The following is a 15883-nucleotide window of genomic DNA, read 5'->3' on the forward strand; positions in this document are numbered from 1 at the left end:
TGAGTCCTGCCTGTGCTAGCTGAGTCATGTAGGCTGCTCAAATAACCAGGGAAGCCCAAGTTTATTAGTTGTTGTGATAAAACACGAAGACCAGAAGTGACTTATAGAAGGAAGAGTTTACTGGGGATAAGAGCCCACCGTGGTGGGGAGGCAGGAGAGCAAGTGGCAGACAAGGTGGCAGAACAGGAAGCTGAGAGCTCACCTCTTCAACCACAGTATGAATCAGAGAAAGAGAACTGGAAGTAGGCTTGAAGGTCTCAAACCCACCCGCCCAGTGATACATACATCCCCACAAAGCCTCGCCTCTTAAACCTTCCCAAACAGCTCCACCAACTGGGTACCAGGTGATTTAATACCTACGCCTACAGGGGAGGGCTTTCTTTCAAACCACCAGCGTGGCTTGTTCATCTGTAATGTGGGAACAATTGTTCCATGCTGAAATATTAGCGGAAGATATTCACAGTCTCACTGGCCATCTTGTCACACTTTCTAGGCTGGAAACTACCTCAGCTTCTATGTGACTCCACCTACCCCACAGAGAATGAGCCGATCGATGGACTTTAATGATCCTCCCCTCTTCTCCATTCAGAGGTGCTACAGCTTGCCTGGGAACACCTGAAAAGGGTGGGAGCACCCCGTTGTATTCTTTATGGTCAAAGCTGTTGTTTGGGTGAAGGGAAGAGACACCCTTGCCTTCTTTCTGGCACTGCTGGAGACAGAACCGGGAGCTTTGTGCAGATTTGGCAAGTGCTTTGCTGCTGAGCTGCCCTCCCAGCCCCTCTTTAAGCCATCATGATGGAAAAGTCCTCCACCTTCCCTCTGCTGCTGGTACTTCTGGAGGCCAGAACTCCAGGAAAGACAGGCTTGGTGATTTGGGTGGAGGATCTTCCCAAGAGACTGCCATGTGACCGGGATGGCCAGTGAGTGGGAGGTGTAGGTCCTACCACATGGCAGGGAGATCAGGCAGGGGTCTGCCAGGGTGAACTTTTATATCTGGGTAGTTCATCTAGCCAGGAAGTGGAGAATGGCAGGTGGTCATGCACTTGGGACCTGTCCTGGCTCCAAGGCAGTAGGCATGAGGTTAGCTCTGGGACCTGAGAATGGCTATATTGGCTTTGTTCTAGGTGGCACTGATCAACTAGCCTCTGTTTGCTATAGGTGAGGATCTCCCTGGCCTTGTCGTGGGGCTTTGACCCGGGATTGTGGGCAGTGACATTTGAGCTGTCTGTCTGCTTCCAAGTCAGTCTTCAGGGAGACAGCCTCAGGTCTTAAAGGGAGTGGCTTGCTCAGCTCTGCGGAAGGTTGGGTGGGGGTGGGGCACATCTCTGGATGGTGCAGGGTCCAGAATGCACAGGGACAGCAGTGACTTCTCCCCCAGAACTGTGGCCACTCTGGGCTGTGCATGGGTAGGAGGTGGGGAGGGGCTGGTTCCTTCTGAGCTCAGCATGCAACAGCTGGTGTGTGACCCTACAGTCTCTCTTGTCTGCTGCAGTAGTAGAACGGGCCCGTCTATGGCTTCGGGGACAGCTTCCCCATCTGCCAGTGTCCATGGGTGACGCGTGGAGCAGAGCTCTCCTCAGCATCGAGGCAGCTGAGCAAGGGACTCCATCTTTGTGGGTTAGGCTGGGGATTCGGGGATTATTTGCACAAAGAAGCCTTGGAAAGCTGCACAGATGTCATTCACTACCCTCTGTCACTTTCTAGGAATGGAGCCCTATCCTAGACTTCAGACACCCCGAACCTTCTAACCTTCTTCACTTAGCACATGAGGTGTAGATGCTCAGTGTTGCTAAGTAACATAGCTGAGGCAACTTTGTTTAGGGGTGCAGCCATACCTGGTAACCTTTGTTTTGAAAAGTTGTGCAAAAATAAACTACTTTTTTAACATAGAGGATTCCATTTGTCTGTTGGCTTCACTCCACTTCTTAGTAATGTGTTGAGGTTTTTTTTTTTTTTTTTTTTTTTTTTTTTAAATAATGTTAAGTGACGTTTAAAGCACCACAGTGGATGGAAGCTTCTTTGCTCTTGTAGTCAAGCATTCAATGTCAATCAACAAACATTTAGAAATTGTGGAAGAGCCTACTCTCAAGTGTGAGGTGTACTGAATTCTCAGGTGAAGTAAAAAGTTTTATTAAAAATATTTATTTACTTTATTTTGTGTATGTGAGTGTTTTGCATATAGATATATTTGCACTACATGCATGCAGTGCCTGAGGAAGCCAGCAGAGGGCATCAAATCCTCTGGAACTGTTACAGAGGGTGTGAGCGGCCTGATGTGGGATCTGGGAGCTGAATCTGGGTCTTCCACTAGAGGAGAAAGCACTCTTAACCACTGAGCCAACTCTCCAGACCTGCACCCAGTGATGGCAGGAGGAGGAGCAACGGCAGGAGGAGGTTTCCTCTTCTATTTTGCAAATCTTCGTATGTTGGAGATTAAACAATATTGATGTTGAATATTTGTGGGCACATGCATTCTTTGGTGTGTATGTGGTTTTGACATGTGTTCTGTCTGTTTTCATACGTGTTACTTTGATCAACACATGACCAATTAGCCAAGTTTTTAATGACCTTTAACTAGTTTAGGGGAATGAAGAGAATAAGAAAAAGTGTGAATAGATTTCATGGAATCATGATTGTTTTACTCTAGCTTCTGGGTTTCTTGAATTCTAATGAATCTGTCTCCTAAACCTTTATATTAAATCAAATTATTCTTTGAATGCATTTGTTGTATGCCTACTGTGTCCTAGGGCCTCAGGGATAAGACACCAATGACCTCAGGGAGCCTGGAAGTCCCTGAGACGATAAGACAGAAAAACCACATCTCTGATATAGACCCGTATGGTGAATGTATCATAAAAGAATTCCCAAGATGTCCAGGATAACTCAGGTGAGGGATTTGGGTCACTTGAGACTGGGAGCCAGGCAGGCCTGGAGAGGATGAAGCTTAGCACTCTGGAGGTCTTGACTCTAGACTTTGGGAGAGGTGGTTTCAACAGGCTGGAGGGAAGGGTGTGAAATTAACCAAATGCAGTTCCACCAGGAGGCTGAAACCACCCAGGTGACCGCAGGCTCAGCTCAGTCCGTCACCCGCAGGAGCCAGTCCTCTTGGAAGGTGCTGCATTGATGAAGGTGAGCCTGCTTGTGCCTGGCGTTGAGAGGCTACACAGTCCTAGGAGCACCCACACCTTCTCTAGCTCCACACTCCCGCGAGGGACTGCACATGATGAGCTTGAGTCTTTGCACCCCTCCGTAGCTGGGGTGCTGCCTATCATCCAGGAAGACATGTTCCCAGCATGCCATGCTGTGGCCCCACAGAGGCCTGGTTCCAAGAGGACTGAAAATGTAATCACAGCAGTTTTTATTAGCAAAAGAACAGCAGGATCCCTTCTGCTGTCCATATGGAGAGATCCCGATGGGTATTCATGAAGCAGTTTGCCACGGGAACAGCCGTGCTTAAAACTCCTTGTCCAATTACCTTTGAACTTGCCTTTTTTTTCTTTCCCCTGTGGTAGCTGCTGCTGCATGCAAAATGTCTCACATTAGGGAATGTATGGGGTTGCCCTGCAGGCGAGGGCAGTGGTGATCTGGACAAGAGCCAGGAGTTTGGAGCCTGAGTCACTCATGATTACTGTCACAGTGTCCAACTCAACCCCACGTGTCCTGTACAAAACCATCCAGGGGACTGGGTCAAACCACAGCTTTTGGGAAGGCTCCTCAGGACTGTTGGGACACTGATGACAGGCTTAGGAGCTTATTGATTGGTGGATTGCTTTCTGCATGAGGCCACATAGCCTGGGATTTTAGATTCTTTCCTGATTAAAAATGCTTGTCATTTACCCTGTTACACTCTGGGTACTAGGTTCTGGGAGAGAAAGGAAACAAGGTTGAAACAGAGGCGCGTCCCTTCCATGTGTGATCAGTGCCAAACCATGGGCTTCTTTGGCTTGGAAAGGACAGAGAAAGGACAGAGAAGGAGGCTCAGGCAGGCTGAAGTCAGCACTCTTGAGTCTGTGACAACACACAGCTGGAGGAGCATCCAGCCAGATAAACACCACTTGATTATTAGGACTGAGCAGATCTGCCCTGGCATCCCACTCTGGAAGCCAAGAGGACAGCTGTCATTGTGCCTGCCACAATGACCACCTTCTGGCCAGAGGTCTGTTTTCCTTGGGGCTCCATGCTAGCCTTCTTTTAGGGATGGGGCTATTTGGACTGGTTTTCTTCCTCTGCTTCAGGCCCAACATTGATCTATGTAGGAATGGGTCTCCTTGGGGCAAGTAGAGGCTGATTTAAGCCTTTTGCTGTGCTCTGTCTGTAAAGAGCTTCTATTCAAGTAGGGGATGTGAGCTTTGGAGACCTGGGATAGTCACCTCAGTATTACCCGGAACAAGGACTCTGAGAACACCACCATTTGGATCCAACAGTGTTCAAGTGATACCGTCTCTGACTTTTGGATCTAAAACTGAATGCCTTTCTTCTGTGTTTAGGTTGGTGAGAGAAGCTTTCGGGTTAAAGATGCAACCAGATGATTCTCTTTCCCAAGAGCTAGTAGCCCCCTCCTGTTTTGTTTTTTTCTTCTTTCCTGCTTTTAATACCTCACAACTTCCCCTTCCTGGCCAGGGCAGGGCTTCCCACGATGACCAGAGGATGGGCAGCCTCCTCCCCGGTGGGGTGGCCCATATGGCAGCATCAGATGGAGCTGTCCACAATCCTGGCTCAAGGGAGTGGCTCATTAAATCATGCTAATGACCCTGTAGCTCACATTTCCAGGGTTTCCCTGCTTCCCTCACTGAAGACAGACCCACCTCAGGTGGGCTTTGGAAGCCTCTGGACACTTCGGCCACTGTTGTTTCTAGCAGTGACTTAGACAAGTGATCTCTTCACTACAGAACCCAACTCATAGGGAAAATGGGCAACTCAAAATTCCTTCACAATAGGTGAAGGACAGAATAAAAAACCCATCATGCACAGGGAATCTTAGCCTGGCCCAGCCCATGAGAAGCTCTTGTTATTTGCAAAAACTTAGGCCTCTGAAGGTGTCCAGCCAGTGCTCAGCTGTTGGTCTTGAATCATGTTTCTGGCTCTCACCACCTCTTCCTTTACCTCAAGACTCTCCACACTGCTCACTGAGAGCTAGGCTAGGACTGCCCTGGCCTCTGTGCTTATCCAGATGGGGAAGGTCGGGATTCAACTCTGGGGGACCCCTGGGCAGAAAGCAGACCCATCCAGAAGAGCCAGAGCCAAAAGAACAGAGCTTGGTGTCAGAAAAAGAGGGCAGGCTGGCTTAGGCCCACTTGTCCACCTTCTTGGCCCCCGGATGCTTTGCTTCAAGAAGAAAGCCACTCTTGCTTTCTCCTCGATGGTTCAGTTCAGTCTTCCTGAGTGTCTGTCTGATCAGAGGTCACTCGTGTCCCCAAGCCCAGTGTTTCTCCTATCCAAAGCTTCAGGTATAAAGGACAACAGAAGGGACACTGTCGGCACTGCAAGCTGAGTCTACTTACTGTTCATACGGGAACTGAACAGATACGGAATAACCCAGAGCATTTTGAAAAAGGACAAATCTGGAGGACAAACCTGGTTTAAAAGTGTACTGGAAAGCCGCAGTTATTGAAACAGCATTGTAAGGACCTCACAACAGACAAGCAAACGGAGAGAAAGGGATGAAATAGCAAGATAGACAGTTCAAACACAGGTGGGCAGTTGATATTGTTGCTGCTGTGTGCTCGAGGTAAGGTCTTGCTTGTTTCCACTTCGAGACAGATCTCACGTAGCCCAGGTTAGCCTTGAACCTTATCTGTAGCTCTGGGTAAACCTGAACTTCTGATTCTCCTGCGTCTACCTCCCAAGAGGTATGGGTGTGTTCTACCACACACCCAGTTGACTCTCCTGCAGGAAACCAAGTCCAGGAGCTTATGAATGACAGCAACCATCTGCTCACTGAGCTACACCTCCAGCCTGGAAGCTGAATTCTTATTAGCAAGGCAGGGAGCCATTCAGTGGAGGAAAAAGTGCTGTTGTTTGTTTTTTTCTTCAAAGGAGTGATGGTGGAGTAACAAAGTACCTATATGCAATAAACAAACAAATAAATAACTTTGACCCCTAATTTGCATAATTAGGCAAAAAATTAGCTCAAAGTGGATGCTAAACCTAAACGTAAAACCAAAAATATAAAAGTTCTAGAAGAAAATTTTAATTACTATGGTTTGGGCAAAGTTTTCAAAGAAAACACCAGAATCATAATCCACCAAATAAAAATATCAGCAAATTGGACTTTATTCAACTTAAAAACACTTTTTAGTCATTGAACAATACTGTCAAGAGAGTAAAAAGTCAAGCCACAGACTGGAAGGCAGTATGCATAAATTGTATGTTTGACGAAGGACTTGTATCCATAAATTACAAAGCTTTCAACAATGATAAAAATAACCCCATCAAACTCAGAGGAAGAGTCGAGTGGTTGTTCGCTGGGGGAGAAGGCACAGAGATAACAATGCATGATAAGGTGCTAAGTGTTGTTAGTCATGAGGGAAGCGCCAGTTGAGGCCACCATGAGGGGCTAATGAGCAGTGGCTCAGACTGCCTGCTGTTCTTCCAGAGAACTTGAATTCAGTTCCTAGTACTCACATCAGATGGCCCATAACCACCTTTTAAACTCCATCTTCAGAGGATCTGACATGCTCTTCTGGCCTCTGAAGTCACCAGGCATGCACAATGGTGTATACACACACACACACACACACACACACACACACACACACGAATTATCAAAAATAAAATCAATCTTGTGCTAAAAGCCTCAATGAGATACTGATGTCCATCCTAACAGAATGGCTGATGTTAGAGAGACTGATCTTACCACGTCTTAGAGAGGATATGGGGAATTGAAGTATTCATAAAATGGAAACTGATCTATAGGAAAAGAAAGAAGGTCAGTGGGTTGTTGGGAGTGAGGGCAAGGGGTTGCAGAGTAGGCAGGAGGGAATTTTGAGGGATGATGGATAAGCTCATTATCTTAATTGTGATGATGGCTTCCTGGTTGTATATATCAAAGCTTGTTAGCATACTTTAAGTATGCACAGTTTGTAGCATGTCAGTTATTGCTTAAAAATGCTGATTTTAAAAAAGTGGGATGTGGAGAGTGGGGAGCAAGAACGGGATGGTGGCACACACCTGTAATCCCAGCACTCAGGGAGGCAGAGGCAGGAGGATCCCTGTGAGGTTGAGGCGATCCTGGTCTACAAAATAAGGCTACACAGAGAAACTCTGTCTTGAAAAAAAAAAGTGAGAGGGATTTAGCTTTCCTCCTAGCACCGGGATCAGAAAAGGCAGCTCAACACAGAGGCTGGCCTGTCTGGAAGAGCCAGAGCAGGCCCTGCGCTGCCGAGTCCCATGTTATCTCTGCATTGTGCCCATGCCCATTTCTCCTCATTGGCCTCTGTCAGAGCACACTTTTCCCATCTACCCAGATACCCTCCTGAGATTCTGCTTGTCCTTCTTGATCTAGGAGAGCATTTTCCAACCCCATAAAGCCTTCCAGAACCACATGCTGTCTTCACCTTTTTCATGTGGACAGCATTTCATTTGTACCTTTATCCCCAGGTCATCCATGATGGGTCTTGCTCAATAGAGGACAGACATGGAAGACATTCAGTTAGCATTAAGGAACCGCTGCCAAGGTTTTCTGGAGAATTCTACTGGCATAGATTTGCAATAACTTATTACTTTTAAGTATTTATTTGTGTGTGTGGTGAGTTCACAGATGTGTGGGAATTTGGACCCTTGAGTGTACTTGTGGAGATGGTAGGTACACATCAGATGTCTTTCTCATTTATCTTCCACCTTATTTCTGAGACAAGGTCTCTCACTGAACCAAGACCCTGCGGCTCTCCTATCTCTGCTCTGGCCTCCAGCTCTGGGGGTTATAAGCTAATGCATCCACACCTGGCTCGTGCATGCTGGGGTTGACATCAGGTCCTCAGCTTGCAAGGCGAGCACTTTCTCCACCGAGCCAGCTCAAAGTCCCTTACAGGTGTAGCTGTTTTCTTGACTCCCTTCAGAGGGGGAGGGAGAAAAGCACATATCATTTCTGTGGAAAACGGAACTTCACCTTCCGTGAAAGCACAGAAGCTTTTCTTTGCCCTTACCCAAACCCTCACAGAGTGCTCTGGCTTCTCTCCAAACCGTAAATCACTCTGGTCTCTGCCGCAATAACTCCTCCCCCAGGTAACATCACTGCCAAGCCTTGTTGCTTGCTTCCCAGGGTCTCTTGGCCCTTGCAGCCTTTTCTTAACCTAGCACTCAGATGATCCTACAGTTCCACAGGCAGACTCCATGTCCCTGCACAAATCTTTCTCTACATTCTCTCAATGGTATTGAGATTAAAACTAAATCCTCTGGCTAAGGGCCACATAGTGGGTCCAGGCCAAATTCCTGACCTGGCTCTGGCCACCTTCCATGACCTAGCCTTATCTGTGTCAAGTTGGCACTGATTCTCTCATCTCAGGGATGTGGCACAGAACTGTCCCTTGCCTGGAGCCTCCTTCCTCCCTTTTTTTGTTTAATTTGCTGAAGCAATAGGTTGTCAAGAAATACTCGGTGAGTGAATGAATGAATGAATGAACAAACGAATGGATAAATTAACGAATGAATGCATGAAGCTTTGAGGGGCTGGCTCTTTGCTATGTCCTTTGACCTGACTCATGAAGTTAGTGTATAGTACAACCACATTTCTGAAGCCAGGCTGCTTTTATCTCAGAATATGTTTAACACGACAATATCTTTTGCTTCAGAAAACTGCTCCCTTAGCAATTCATTCTTGCAATGACACATATGTGCAAACAGGAGTAATGGTCACGTCTTCGTGTCGTCTGATAAATGACTGAGGGCATCTGACGCTTGGTGTTTGGAAACTTCTGTCTGGTTTCTCAGCTATGACACTTGCTTTATGATCGCGCTTCTGTTGATAAGCAAGTGTTACTTTGCTCATCTCTTCAGTGTGGTTTCTCCTCAACTCAGACCCTGAGCTTAATAGAGGCTGAGGTGATATTTCACACTTACTCTGAGGACTCAGGCGGAGGGAAAAAGGGAAGTTTGATTCTTAGCCCTCCCTACACACATCCCATAACATCTGATAGCACAGCTGAGGCACCTCTGGTATAGCCCTGACCTCAAGGGCTTTGGTGCCCCAAAGTTTCAGGCTGGGCCTCAGAGCACTGGGGTATCCAATGGAGGCCCAGGGATACTGGACTCTCGCTTGTGTGCTGATTCCAGTCACCAGGATTTTGCCTTATCCAGTGAATGAGTTCTCAATACTCCGCCTTGAACCAAATGGACTCACCTGAGCAGATGCCTCACCTCACCAAATTCAAGACTTCATGGAACACAGAGATTTTTTGGGTCTAGCCCCACCATTTGCTCCTGGGCCTCTGTGGTGTGTGGGGAGGGTTTCCCTACGGTCAGCCACACTGACCATGTGAGTCCAGGCCAATGTAGGCTTTTTCATTGTAGCTCTGTGTGTTGTTGATGGCTTTGACAACTTGGCTTCTCCCTCACAGTTTCTTCATCTGCAGAAAGAGGATAGCAAACTCAGCTTGTTGGATAATTAAAAGCAAAGGCTGAAGTAAGAGGATTGAATAGTTCAAATTACCTAATGCTGGCCAATCCGGGCCACATGACCAGGAGCAAAGCTTTGGTGGTACTGGAGGGAGGGGTAGGGCAGGTGAAGAGGAAGAAGAAATGCAGGCAGCAGACAGCATGGAGGATTAGCAGCAAACTGAAACAAACTCACCATTTTAGCTACTGGCTCGCCACAAATGTGTGTGCTGCACAGGTTGGTCAGTGTGTGCAGAATTTAGCACGGAGGTGTGTAGGGAAGATGGGTCAGGGCTTGATTCAGGTTGGTCCTGGTATGTGCTTCTAACTGCTAGTAAACATGGCTTTTACTTTTTAAAACCTCTGATATTTAGTATTTACCCTCTTTTGGGGGTGTTAATATCATCCAGAAATTTGACAGTTGTGTCTTGAGAGCTGTTTGTCGTCCAGGCCGCCGATGATCAAATACTATTATACACACAATAAAACACTAGCCGCACCTTTATCTGCTTTCAGGACCAGAGACTTCCTGCTTTTATGTCCTCCTTAGAGCTGGTTTCCCCTCCGCCGCCTCCTGCTTGTGGATCCCCTATTCCAGGTGGACAGCCCCATCCAAGGAGACATGCCTGGTACTCAGGTTCCTGCATCTTTCTATCTGTATACTTTACTAACTCCATTGACCAACTTGGCTCCTGGGGCGGAGCCTGGTGCAACAGTGCTAGCTTGAGAAAGAGGAGACAGTGGGTAAGGTAGAGCCGCACTCTGGGTGTGGGGGAGAGGAATGTTGCACCTCTTCTCAGGCCAAAAGAGAGACCGCTGCAGAAGAAAGGTTGGCCCTTCTTGGCGGGTTGCCAGGTTGCCGGCTCCCCCAACTTTTGGCTGCCGTCCTCAAGAGTTTCAGCTGCTAAAGATGCTTGCCAAATGAACCCTGCCCCCAAACACACAGAAATCTCTCCTGCCAAATTTGATCTTCCAATCAGAGATAAATGTTCACTGCTGGCTGGAACAACCAAAACCAAAGCAGGAACACTGGCGTTGGGGTGGGAGATTCATAGTCCCTTGAAATCCTGCAGCTCTGTGTACCACAGGTTATCAGATAAATTAAAGGGGCCAAGGTGGGCTGGGGAGATAGCTTAGCCAGTAAACTGTACAAGGACATGAGTGTGATGTCAGCACTCAGACAAAAATTCTGGGTGTGGTGGTGTACTTGTAAGTAGTCCCAGTCCTGGGGAGGTAGAAACAGGAGGATCATAGCCTGACTGACCAGCTAGTACAGCTTAAAGGATGGCCTCTAGGCCATGAGATCCTTTGTCTCATGGTGGCTCTTGTTCCTGAGGATGACATCTGAGGTTGCTCTCTGGCCTCTACATGTGCACATATGTGCAGCTGCACACACATTCTGACACAGGCTTCCTCATCCAGACTCTCAAACCTCTAGTTCAGGGACGTCTGCTGGAGAGGCCCATTCAAGGGACCAGAGTGGAAATAATTTGAAGACGGGAATGACCTTATTTTTGTGTCCAGAATGAGAAGGAAGGAAGAAGAGGAAAGCTAGATTTGGAAGTTAGTACATGGTTCACAGAACGGACACTTTTGGCTATGGCTGTGTTTTAGTTGTTAGAGTGTTTACACGGCAGGCATGAAACCCGGTTTGTTCCCCAGCACTGAGCAAACAGGGTATGGCAGCTCAGGCCTCTAATCCCAGCGCTTAGGAAATGGAGATAGAGACTCAGAAGTGCAAGAGCATCGTTGGCTACATAATGAGTTTGAGGCTAACCTGGGCTACATGAAAGTCTGTCTCTAAACAAAACAAAACAAAACAAACAATAGAAGCAGCAATAAATAAAGACTAGAGCAAACTGACATCATTCAAATTTAGAATTTAGACACTTTCTACTTGCATGACCGGTAGACCTGGGTCATATTAGTTAGCATTTCTGAGCATCACATCCAGGAGAGTCACAATGGATGGTTCTGGTGCTTTGTTCCTGTTGGTTAGCTTGCTCCATTTCTCATTGGTTCTGGAGATGTCTGACAACTTGTTTGGGTACAAGTGACAGGTCAGTTGACATTTGGAGTTGCTGTTTCTATGGAGGATAAATCTCCCGGGTCGCTCTGCCCTCTGTGTGATGACTGAGGTACGCTCAGAGGGCCCCAGGGAGCCTCAGCAGATGGAGCCTCACACACCCATAGTAATAGGGTGCTACCACCTGTTTCATAAACTACTTTCCTGCACTTATTCTCTCTCCTTACCCTGATTGGTGCCTTCCGGAGCCATACTACAAAGAAACTGCCTGCCTGAACTTGGCGCCTCACCTCAGCACCTTCTGAAAGAGTCTGATGTAAGGAAGTATGTACATCTTAGGAGTTTGAGAATTAAGCAGGAAAACACACTTATTTAGGGAAAGATAAAGTATGCAGAGAGCCAACCTAGCAGGGACACGAGCAGGTTATTGGGCCCTGTCCCACCCTGTCTCTTTCTGTGACTTTCTCCAGAAGGATCTAACAGCGCTACCATCTTCTCTCAAGTTCCCTTCCCGATTGCTCAGGAGCTATTGATAACCTGTCCATGTGTGGAGTGGGCAAATGGCTATCTGCAGAGTGGTCTTCCTCATGGCTGGAAGCCGAGCCTCAGCAGGGAGTGGAGCTCCCCGCCCATGGGGGTACAAGTGGAGCCCCTGGGAGTTCTTTTGGGGGCTAAACAGTCTCAAGGATTAATTAGCTAATGCCTGTGGAGTGCCTAGGAATGTCAAGTGCCGACCGTGAAGTGCCATCGTTGAGATGGCTTTCCCTCTTTAAGCCCTCTGTGAGAGATTCGTCGATTACCACGTGCGGAGGACCGGCTGCTCCGCCTCCAGTTGGAGCTCTCAACCAGGCAAATATTTACAGCCCACACCAGGCGCTGAGGGACGCACAGCACCCAGAGGCTGTGCTCACAGCTCCCTGCCAGCCGTAGCACATGCCGGTTTGGGGGTAGTTTGGGATGACGGCTCTTCCAAGGTGTCTTCTTCGGAGCTATGCCATTCAGCTTGTATAACCATGACTAGAGGTTACGCAGTCATCTTTCCTTCATCATGAGTCTGGAGTTGTGTTCCTTCCCAAGGTGTTATTCTCCTATTGAGGCTGACATTGCAATCCTCCCTGACATTCAGGAATTCTTACTCATTATCCATCTTAGTTTGGGTTTCTATTGGCATGATAAAACACCATGACCAAAAGCAACTTGGGGAGCAAAGGTTATTTTTCTCTTACAACTCTTGGTCATATTTCATCAGCAAGAGAAGGCAGGGCAGGAACTCAAGGCAGAATCCTGGAGGCAGGAACAGAAGCAGAGGCCATGGAATGCTCTGCTTCCTGGCTTGTTCCTGATGGCTTGCCCAGCCTTTCTTAAACCACTTACACCAGGATGCCCAGGGTGGTCCATCCACATCAAGCATTAATTAAAAACATGTCTGACAGGCCGGGCAGTGGTAATACATGCCTTTAATCCCACAACTCAGGGATGCAGAGGCAGATGGATCTCTGTGAGTTTAAGGCCAGCCTGGTCTACAGAGTCAATTCCAGGACAGCCATGCAACACACAGACACCTGTCTCAAAAAACCAAAATGAAAAAAAAAAAAAAAAGTATGACACTTGCCAATAGCCCAACTTTATGGAGGCATTTCTCAGTGTAGAGTCTCTTCCCAAATGACTCTCGATTGTGTCACGTGGGTATAAAACCCACCAGGGCACCACCCTGGTGTCCAGTTTCCTCCCACGCTGATGCCCATGGTCTTCCTCCTGCTGATGTCCATGTCCTACTCTTTTCTACCCCGTTGCCACTGCCATGCTCAGGCTCTGATCACTCTCTGATATGTTGCTTTCAGGCCCTAGACCCTAGCCTCCAGGTGCTCTTCACACAGCCTGTAAAAGCTCATTTTGAAACCCAGTTCCAGAGTCCTTTCCTTAATGAACATCCCATCAGCTGCCTATGGCTTACAGAATAGAACCCAAACTATTTGTCTTCCCCAAACCCAGCATGACGTGGTCCTAACTGACCTGTTTCATCTTATGTCCATCTTTCCCCATGTTCCCAGCGCTTCAGCAGCTGGAACTGACTCTGTGTTCAAGGCCACTGAGCACGCCACCACTCCATCATCCCAGCCCACGGGATAAGTCCAGACTCCATTCCTTTCACACTTTTGACCTCTACATCTCTGTTTAGAAAAACAGAAAACATCTTGCTTCTCTACAGCAATATGATCTATGTTGTGGGATAGGTTTGGGTTTGGTGATGAACAAGGAGCTGGCCTCCTGCCTCCTGTATTGATGTCGTCTGTGGCAGAGATGCTTGTGACAGCTGAGTGGGGATGTAATAGAGCGAGCTTTCCCACATCAGCTCCAGAGAGGCTTACACATAGCCCCCAGGTTGCCTGCTGTCTGTTAATGCAACTAAGAGTGGGCAGGATAGCTTTTCTTTTCTTGCATTATTCATAGAACTCCTTGCACCCACTATTTCCCCCAGCAAATATTAGGTGTGCAATATTTGCTGAAGTAACAGAAGCTTATGACTTCTGAGATCACTGTGTGTGCTATGAAGATGGGCTATGATTTTAAGCTAGGTTCATGGGATGTTGTAGACAGTGTGGAATTCTGTGGAACTAACGTCTGCTTGAAGTTCTGCACAGTTCCTTCCCCATCCCTGGCTCTCCACGTGGCAGCTTGTGGAGCTGTTCACTGCTGAGAAGGCTTGGCCAGGAAGGCCGGGTGTGAAGACTAAGGTTCCACTTGGACAAATAGCAATTCAGACAGGGGACATTTCCTTGGCCCCCTGGGGTTTTGGGAGACGGGGATTTAAAGCTGGTTTGGGGGTAACAGCAGTGTGAAGCACGGGTGCAGCAGGCTCTGTAAGATCCCACCCTGCATCTGCGGGGATAGGGGCAGTGTGGCGCTAGCCAGATGCTGGATAGCAGGACGCCAGAGAGCACTGGGCCTCCTTCCAGTTACTCTTCTCTCAAATAAACCATAATATGAGGTGCCCTTATCTGCCCAGGGTTAGCAACTGGGGCTGGCCTGAGCCAGAGTAGTGTACTTCAGAGACCCTGGAATTTAGGTTCTTTGGCTTATATCATTCTGGGCTTAATAAGATAAAGGTCTCCCGTCAGATGTGGCCTTCTGGTGAGTTTTGTCTGGTCTGCCATTTTAAAGTGATCTTTCAGGCAAGTTTATATGTCTGCTTTCCTTTAAAAAGGAGTAGGAGATGGAGGAGAAAAAGGAGGAGGAAGTAGAGGAGGAGGAGGAAGAAGAAGAGGAGGAAGAGGAGGATGAGGAGGAGGAAGAAGAGGAGGAGGAAGAAGAGGAGGAAGAGAACCTGGGTTTGTCATTTCTCTAAGACAACAAATGGGGAGCTGGTTGCAGATGGCGGGGGTGGCATCAATGGACCATGAACACTGGCTTGTGTCACTTATCCTCTGTTCTGACCTGTGGCCTTAGGTCACAGCCAAGGAAAATATCCTGATACAGTGGATAACCTTTACGACTAAGGAGTGAGGCCAAAATGCTGCAGTCCAGCTGTGTGCACTCGTGTGGCAGGACGTCAGCTGCCAGAGCTCCTGTTGGACTTTCTTCCAGGCTCTCTTCCTTAGACTGGAAACCTGGGGCTGAATAGAGATGTACCAAGGTGCCTTCATGAGTGATGGAACCGGAGACCCAACCCCAGATCTCTTCACCCATGACCAGGAGTCTTTCTGGCTACCAGGGTGTCTTTTTCCCCTCCTTCATTTTGTATCTCTTATTCATGGCCATTAGCTCCCTTGCAGACCGGGGAGAGATTGTGATGAGGAGGGTTGGGGAATAAAAGGGAGGGGAGAGGCCCAGGGCTGCTCAGGATAAAGGCTGAATGCAGGGGCGTTCAAAAGCCACTGGGCACTGAGCGAATTAAGCCATGCCTGTCTCCGTTGCCTGGGTACTCTTTATGCAACATATAATGCTATTGTTCAGTCAGAACCCGGGGCCAGAATCCTCAGGCTTTGCAGGTAGCAGCCAGAGCCAGCTCGGCAGCAAGAGAGGGAGTGGGAGAGGATGGACTATTTCAGCTTGAAAACAGCAGCTGTATAATAGAGGCAGGCTGGTTTGTCTCTGGGCCCCACCGTCCCTTCTCCCACCTCAAAGTAGCAGCATGAATCAGTTTACTGCGGCAATGGTCCAGGCGATGTGACTTGCATTCCTATCAGCTACCTGATTGCGGTCCCTGGATGTGTAAGGCACAGGATGTGCCTGGCATACCAAACTGCCTTCCTGGTGCTGCAGCTC

The sequence above is a fragment of the Meriones unguiculatus genome, chromosome 9, assembly GCF_030254825.1.
Source record: "Meriones unguiculatus strain TT.TT164.6M chromosome 9, Bangor_MerUng_6.1, whole genome shotgun sequence".
Lineage (NCBI taxonomy): Eukaryota > Metazoa > Chordata > Mammalia > Rodentia > Muridae > Meriones > Meriones unguiculatus.